We start from the raw sequence: 9,297 nt of genomic DNA, 5'->3' as shown, positions 1-9,297 counted from the left end.
AGATTGCAAGCCTTAAATCATCTGACCTTTCCTTCCTCCCGCTGAGTTTTGTTATGAACAAGTTGTGGATGCAGTATTTCAAAACACTAATTCCTACCTGCAGTCCAGTTGTGAAAAAGCCAAATTGAGAAAGGAAGGGTAGGGGAGAGTAGCAGCAATTCCTTAAAGAGATGGAAGCAATTGAAGGAAACAAAACCTTTGTATTTTTAATTCTATCAAGGAATAATAGAACGACATGTAACTTTTTAAAATAAAATATCTTGTACTAAGTACCAAACACAGTCATCTACTCATCAATCGTATCATACTAGGTACTAATTCTAGAAAGAGTCATCAGTTAAGAAACCTACTAAATACTGAGAGTCGGTATTAAAATAATGTTGCCATTTCTTTATACTTCTTAAAGGAAATTGGGAATCTGAAGTAAATTTACACTCCTGTATTACATATGTACTCCCATATTTATATATATACTTCTATATTTCACTAATTCAGTTGTGCAGAACCCAGAATAAGGTTTAGGACTAAAGCTTTCTGGCTTTAGAGCAAGGAACTCAGGAGAAGGCTTTTGAGTTGTCAACTACAAAATTGAGATTTAAGAGAAGTAATGAACTTCAAGAGCCATTTTGTAGCCTGCCCATGCTGGATGTATAATTTCACTTCCTTCCTCCATACTGTGTTTTCACCAAAGGTGCTCTAGATCCAAGTGAATTATAACTGAAATACGTGGCCAAGAGATCAAATACCAGGTCTACATATTGAGATTAAATTTTAAAAAAGAGACAAATATCTGGTCTAGAGCCTTCTGTGATTGAGGGCAGGGTAGCTGAATAAGTCCATGAGTGCTACAGCCAGACTGGGGCTAGCATATTTTATACATCTGGGATGAGGACAGAAGGACTGTCACTCCACTTCCAGAGAGACCTATGAAGATGGTACTGGTCTTAGAGGGGCCAACTTCGCTATCCTTCTAAAGCCCCTGAGTCTTTCCTCATTCCCTTCCACCCACAGTATCCTATTCAGACCTTTCCATTTTGTCTGATACCTCTGACACTTCAACGTTTTTATATTTTCCTTGCCTCAAAATCAGAATCAGCTATAAGGCTGTTAAATTTCCTGGTATTAGCAAACTTTGGCCCAGCTTCCCCTCCACCAATACTAATTACATAGACTTTTAGAATAGGCATTCATAACCATGTTTTAAAGAAATGTATGTTTTAAATGAATATAAAGATTACTACATCAATTATTGATTTGGAAGGTGTGGGAGCATAAACAATGAAAATAAAGTAAAATAGAAAGCTACTTATTTCATTCTGAAATGACCCAAAGGCCAATATTTAGATGCTACAGAGAGAAACATATTGGCTAATTATAATATTTTGTACTCATTTCTAAAATTTAAGTATATCCAAGAACACTTTACAGGGCAGTTAGCTCCTATACATTAAAAGACCTCAAACAGAATGTTTGAATCACTAGCATGCTTCTTCAGAAGCTGTATGAGGTCAACTTGAAGGTCCATCCGATCTAAGTGACACAATCCTTTGACTACTCCTCATAGTAAATCATGGGGTCTGGAGTATCTCAAACTCATCTTAAATTACAAATGCAGTATACACTTCCCTTTTGCTTTTGCCACCTTTGGCATGTCCCATTGAGGATGAGCCTCTTTCAGAGAACACTTTCTCCAATTTTTGTACAATAGTTTCACCTGAAGACTTCCTTGGGCCTCAAGGATCAATGATCTGGAAGGAGTGTGCCATCACAGAGGTGCAGCCATTCACAGTCGAGATACTTGCTAACAGGAAAAATGCTTTAGTGTTGTCTTGGTCTTTTTGAATTTGCTCATAATTCACCTCCCTTAGGAGGCACAGTGCTCTGGATTTGGGGTCTTTGTGATGCTATAAACATGCCTTTTTGTGGCACTTTTAATTTTTGACTATGATTAGATATTTTCCTTTCTACCATTATAGATTGTGTACACCATGAGAAACATCAGCATGCTTGTTCATTTCTCTCTTCCCAGCTCAGTAACCAAGAGAGTCAGTGCTCACTATCTGTTGAATTAATGGATAAACCTGCTAATTTAGAAAGATACACGTTGGATATTGTGATGGCACCAAGTCTAAAAGCAGCATGTTCTTAAGGAGACGGTCTTTTTTTTAAAGATGATCTAATCTGGGGCGCCTGGGTGGCTCAGTTGGTTAAGTGACTGCCTTTGGCTCAGGTCATGATCCTGGAGTCCCAGGATCAAGTCCCGCATCAGGCTCACTGCTCAGCAGGGAGTCTGCTTCTGCCTTTGACCCTCCCCCCTCTCATGCTCTCTCTCAAATAAATAAAATCTTTAAAACAAATAAAGATGATCTAATCTACATCAGCTTTGAGCAAGGAGAAAAAGGAGAGGCCAGAATTCGTTTTGAAGGAAAGATTCTGGTTTTGCCTTCAAGATCAGTGGTGGTCTTGACGAGTGGTATTAAGATTGTGAATTTGAGGGGCGCCTGGGTGGCTCAGATGGTTGGGCGTCTGCCTTCGGCTCAGGTCATGATCCTGGAGTCCCGGGGTCGAGTCCCGCATCGGGCTCCCTGCTCAGCAGGGAGTCCGCTTCTCCTCCCCCTGACCCTCCTCCCTCTCCTCCCTCTCCTGCTCTCTGTCTCTTGTTCTCTCTCTCTCAAATAAATAAATAAAATCTTTAAAAAAAAAAAAAAAAAGATTGTGAATTTGAGGCAATCTGCCTGGATGCAAATTCTGACTCTGCTGCTGATGACTCTGCTCCTTCAGCAAGTTATTTAACTTCCCTGTGCATCCACTTCCTCATTTATAGCTGAGATCCCAGTAGCACCTGCCTCACAGGACTGTTGTGCTGGTTAAAGGAGTGATATATTAAACACTTAAATCAGTACCTGGCACATACTGAGGTGGCATATAAGTACTGGCTGTTGGTGCTCTTCTAATTTCACAGTTCCAAAGTTATAGCATTCGAGAATATAAGAGTTGGTAGGGCCCCAAAGGTCATCCAAACTTACCATTTGACCCCAAATAGTAACAGATTCTTTCTGTCTTTGGGATCTTTTGGGATCACAGTAAAATTTTAGCTTCCCCAAATTCTGCAGTACCTTTCAGACCCTAACTTCCAGCTTAATGGCTGTAGAGGGATGGTGGTCAGAATTGCTTCCAGAGCATGCAAAGTGAGTACTTCTTTTTGTTTCTGCCTCTCCAAGGAAGATCTGGACGCCTTAGTTCATATGCTTTCTCTGTGACCATGGCTCTGATGTTGTTGTGGCAGGAAGTTTGAATAAAGAACCTACAGCCTTCCATCACACTCTGTCCCCCAGCTTGGAGAAAATCCAATCACAGGCATCTCAGTAGAATCCGTAATATGTTTTCTGCTTTCTATTGTAATGATAAGCTAACAGTGTTACCATTCATTAATGTTAACTTTCAAATTTATCAAAGCTTTACTATTTTCAAGGTGAATCTATATGATGATCACATTTGATACTCAAAGTCTTTCTGCAAACTCATGGTATGAACTCCTGGTCTCACAATAGGAAGAAATGAAGATCTGAAAAAGTCAGGATCAGAGACTTAATGGCCATATCTGCTGGATCCCTGTCCAGTGCTCTTTTACTACAACGTATCTACTTCATAATCACCCACAAAAAGAAAGGAACTAATTGCCTGTATGTTCCTTGGGCATCTGGGAGTTTGAAAGCACTAATGAAAGCCTGGGAAATACACAGCATATGCTCCACCTAAAGATAGAATACAGGCTCATGTCCACAGCAGGGAAGATCCACTGGAAATCCTCTAATTGATCATTTGTGCACATTTTCCTCAAGGACACTGTGCTGTTTACATGTAGGCTTCCTACCAAGGTCAGAGGTGATCCAAAATGAACATATTTGATGAGTCTACATCCTGTTGGGAAAGTCCAGACTGAATGAAAGAAATCAGGAAAATTGCAAGCATTGTTCTAAGTGCTTAAATATGTGCACTCCTTTCTTCTCCTCAGAGCATCCCTATATGGCAGTACTGTTATGTTCTCATTTATAGATGAGGAAACTGAAGCCCCCCCCAAAATTAAGCACTTTGGGGCACCTGGGTGGCTCAGTTGGTTAAGCATCTGACTCTTGGTTTCAGCTCAGGTCATGATTGGGGCTGTGAGATCGAGCCCTGCGTCAGAGTCCATATTTAGTGGGAAGTCTGTTTGAGATTCTCTCCCTCTGCCCTTCCCCCAACTCATGCTTGCTCTCTCTCTCTGTCTCTCAAATAAATAAATCCTTTTTTAAAAAAAAAAAATTAAGCACTTGTCCCAAACTATATGCTAGGTAATGAACAGTTTTGTAGAGTTCTTTATCTAACTACTTTTATTTATAGAAATAGAAATCTAAATAGAAGAATAGCTGAAATACACTATCTGTTGGGTTTGTGGTTTAAATTTAGCCATTATAGATTCTTCAGGCTATGTTTTTCTCATTTTTGTTTTTTCAACATCATGGCTAGCCTACTGATGGAGTATACAGAAAAGAAAAGTTCCCAGAGCTCTCCCACATTCAATAAGTATAATAAGTGAATACTTACATTTTTATAATCAAAATCTCTACTTTTAAAACCAGATAAAATACCAGAAAAGAGAGCCTTTCAAGACGAACTCCTCAGATGCTCCTAAGGGTTTTGTCTTGTTAATTAACAACATCAAAATCAACTTGCTTGCTTCTCAGTCACTGATTGAGCTCTGGAAACTCTGGGATGCTCATGCCAGTCCCAAGAGTTTCATCTTAGTTTGGTATGCAATATCTATGTGCTGAGCAGGTGAAATTTTCGCCTATGGGGCTGGACTCCTGATTGTGTCTGAGGTCATGCTTTGGAGGAAGGTGTGAGGTCAGTAGTGCCACAATTGCAAGTGAGGAAACAGGGAACTTGCCCCAAGATCAGGGACAGGCAGGGAGGCCAGACTCTGAATGAAGGCAAAGAAGAAAGGGAGAAGTGTGTCCCACATGCAAGCCCCTCAGAATTCTGACAACAAGTGCCTCAAAGAAGAGAAAATGTGATTTTGAGGATGAGAAAGAGCCTTTATCTTGATAAGAACTGCAGCAAATTATGTGGATCAGAGATTCAACTTTGAGTAGAAATAAGCACAGATAGCACTGGATTCAGCAACAGAGGAGAAACCAAGTAACAGAGCCAAACTAAGTAATTCAGTAATTCAGATAAGCCAGCACATCTTAAAGAAGGAGTCGTCATGAAGAAGGTCCAGAGAAAGGCAGAAATACAGACAGACAGATAGACAAATAGATAGTCCCCTTATGAATTCCTGCTAGATCACCAGATATAATGATAAGTAAACACACCATAGCCTTCAAGCAAATGATCGGGTGGGAGAGACAGAATAATAAAACAGTACACTATAAATATAAAACTGCAATTCTGACAAGTGCTATAAATGAGACATTCAAGATCCTATGAGAATAGTTGCTAGAACATTTGATCTTGTCGGGAAGGTCATGGAAGTATTCCCAGAAAGAGCAATACTTGTGCTGACATCAGAAGAAAGATTAAAAATTAGATGAAAGGGGAAAAGAAGAATTTTCAGGTGGAGAAACTTTGGTGCAAAACACTTGTGGCCAGAGTGGGATATGGGGAAATAGCCAGAATGGAGAGATTAGTCCAGATGGGTAGAAGAGTCCAATGAATGCTCCTGATAAATTCCCACAGAGGCAGTATCTCCTCTGCAATAACAGGAAATGAAGTATATATAAATAAGGACCTGAAAGTATCCTGAGGCGGGAGGAAAGGGGAAGTAAATGACATCCATCCTCTTTGAGGTGAAGTTCATATTCTAGCCTTGCACTTCAGGAAGAGCACAGGCTTTGAAGACTGACAAATTTTGGTGCATTTGTCATTTAATGTCTTTACTTCTCCTTTGCCCTCAACAGCAACAAGAACAGTATCTTGTATGAATCTACAAAAGTCCATGCTTCTTGGTTAATTGACTAGGACAGGTCCTCATGGGGCAAACTGGAATGACTGAGGATAAGGCTTGTATTGCTTTCAGAAGATCAAATATTTGCTGAACTTGTTTCCAGCTATGTTGGATGAATGAAGCAAACACTCTTCACACCCAATATTTTCCCTTTGTTTCTTTGTCTTTTTTTTTTCAAATTATTAACAATTCATAAAATGGTTCAAATGAAACAAGAAAGAAAATTTAGATGATTCCCACTCACTCTAGCACTTGTAGAAAGTATTATTTAAAGAACAGGGCTGTTTAAAAAAGCATAATGGAATATTGGGGGTGAACAGTCAAGATGGAAGACTTCCCTTTGAGTTTCAGTGGCTCCATCTGAGTAGATTTCTAGGGAGCTTTGCAGGCATCCTAGCAGTTGGCTTCCAAGCCTTGGCCTACCCTCATCCAGGAAGGGTGTTTTCTATGTCTACTGACTGTTGACCAGTTATGACCCAGAGCAACCCAGAGAAGGTCTGTACTATGCAGGGAGCTGAACATGCCTTCCCCTGTGAGGTCTGCATCCTAGTCTTAGAGAAGAAGAGGATGACGTCATCCCCTTCCAAGTTTATCCTTTCCATGATTTTTTTTTTCCTTCAACTCTGAAATATTTTTCAAAGTTCTCCCTACCTCTTTATTCTTATCCTCCTTTTAGGTATCAATAATGATTTTTTATATTAAACTTACCCATTCCTGTTACTGTGTTGTTTCTTTCTCTCAGTTAGTCCTAACTGACATAGAAGCCATAGAATTGAGATTAGCAAACCAGTCTTGATTAAAGCTAGTGACTGTCAGGCTATTTATAGAAAAATGTTATAGGAAAAAATCAGAGTGTAAAATTAATTCAAGAGGGGAAGAAAAGTAGACAAAATTGGAAGCTCTTGGGTTACAGCCTAAGACTGTAGAATGAGCAGGGAGATACCTCAATCAAGCCCACAAGAGTTGAAGTTGATGTAGAAAAGTCTCAGCAAATTGAAGATATATTCCCAGTTACAAGGCTTCTCCCACTGACAATAAGATTTCCTATATTTGCAAAAGATAGGCATAAGTTAGCATAGCAATTAACAGTTAGGAAATAATTCTCTGATGTGAAAAAAAATTTTAAAAAATAAAATCAATTGATCTGGACCATACTACAAAGAAAAGTATACATTGCTGTAGAGATCCAAACCAGCTCAGGAATGGTAGCACTTAAGCAGATAAATCATGGGACTTAGTGATACAAGGCACCTGTTTTATGTTATTTCTGTTATTTTGGCAGTTTTAATCATAGGGCAGATAGCTCTTCATAGTATATATTAACCATACCAAAAAATTGACTTTGGTGATATGGGAGCAAGCTGGTGATTTCAGGAAGACTAAGGGTGGGATATCCAGTAAAAGATGGGGCATCTGCAGACATAAAGAGTAGAAGCTCAGATTGCACAATTAGATACTAAGCAGGAAGGTGACCACTGAAGACTGGGAACTTGAGGGCATACATGATCACAAATAGCGTATTTACCTCTCAGAGAAACTCTTAGTGCATGTTTGAATGTCAATTGAAGGATAGAAGTCTAAAGATTCCAGTGTGTGGATTTGTAAAGTGGCAACTTTCTGAGCTTCATTTGAACCTGAATAAATGAACACTAGCACATCAGGCATGCTGAGAAAATAAGGAAATAGATTTTTAATGGAGTCTTTCTATGTTGAGTAAAAAGTACTTCCATCTTCTTTTCAAAGCTTTATTGTCTTTTTTTTTTTAATTTGAAAAGCCATGTCCTTTAGTGTCATCAATTTTTACAAATATTCAGAAGGGACTTCAAATACCAGCTTTCACATATGATTTCTTGGAGTCTTTCATATATGTGCCTGATGTAGGTAAATGCTGGAAATGTTCGAAGCTGTGATTTGTGTCAGAAGAGATACTGTTCTTCTAACCAATTTCATTCTGAACTCTTCAAATCCTTGTCACTAGGGCCATCAAGTGATCAAAAATAACTCAGGTGTTGAGCTTCCTGTTAATAACTCCACAGAGTATAAGCCTTGTCAAAAACTCAACTGGGATGATTCCTTTTACTATTTCTTTGTCCCCCCTTTCTTTTTAATCAACAGAAATGTGATGGAAAGAACATTAAACTAAATGTCAAGAGACCTGGGGTCATATCTCATCTCTGTTACTTTGTTCTGTGACTTTGGGTGCCACCTTATCTCTCCAGGCCTGAGTTCCTTCAACTAAAAATATGAAGAGATTTGCCATTTTGATACATGGTGTTATAGAGTTGGAAGATTATACTGTTTTCCTGAGAGTAAAACATAGTAAAAAAAAAAATCATTTATTTAAAAAGACCTCCATTTGTTTGGCCAAGAAAACAAATCTAGAGCCAATCTTGCATAATTTCATTATACAAGAGGGAAAAGTGATTTGCAGAGAGAGGAAGAATCTACACAAGCTCGCAGGCTGAAAAGTTACCTCTCTCTCCCCTCCACCCAGGTAGTGAAAGGATGGTTGACCAGGAGTCAAGCAGTTGTAGGCTGCTTCCTTCACTGACCAATAGAACAGTGTCCATCTTAACACAGATTTGGTTCTCCATGAGCATCTTGGATGACTGGTTTCACCTGTGTGGTAGGTACAGAGGCCGTCCTACCTGCCCAATGTCTGGTATCATTCAGATGGAGGCTGGAATACATGTGTCCTCCCCTTGATTCTGCTCTCGCATACTACAGTGGCCACTCATTATAATGCTTGGTCACTCACACCATCACATCAGCCCCTGCAGTGCACGGCATTCCTCATAGTGAATCCCTGTTATGACCCCCTTACACACTCATATGTATGGTAAAATTTTAAAAAGTCCCAAGGAGGGGCACCTGGGTGGCTCGGTTGGTTAGGCATCTGCCTTTGGCTTGGGTGGTGATCTCGGGATCCTGGCATCTAGCCCCATGTCCAGCTCCCTTTCCAGCAGGGAGCCTGCTTCTCCCTTCTCCCTCTGCTGCTCCCCCTGCTTGTGCTCCCTCTATCTCTCTCTGTGTCAAATAAATTTTTAAAATCTTTAAAAATTAAATTAAATTAATTAAATTAAAAGTCCCAAGGAAATAGAAATGACTGGAAAAAATAGAGAGAGGAAATACACTCAGAGATATAGAAGGAGACAATGATCCAGAGGCAGCATCCAGATAGTATAAAGTCCGGGAACTAAATTAAAGAAACTCTAACTCGGGGCGCCTGGGTGGCTCAGTCGTTAAGAGTCTGCCTTCAGCTCAGGTCATGATCCCAGGGTCCTGGGATCGAGCCCCGCATCGGGCTCCCT

The sequence above is a fragment of the Leptonychotes weddellii genome, chromosome 10 (genome assembly GCF_054177405.1).
Source record: "Leptonychotes weddellii isolate Sample4059 chromosome 10, ASM5417740v2, whole genome shotgun sequence".
Classification (NCBI taxonomy): Eukaryota; Metazoa; Chordata; class Mammalia; order Carnivora; family Phocidae; genus Leptonychotes; species Leptonychotes weddellii.
The sequence above is the reverse complement of the archived record's forward strand: the minus strand, read 5'-3'. Positions refer to the sequence as shown.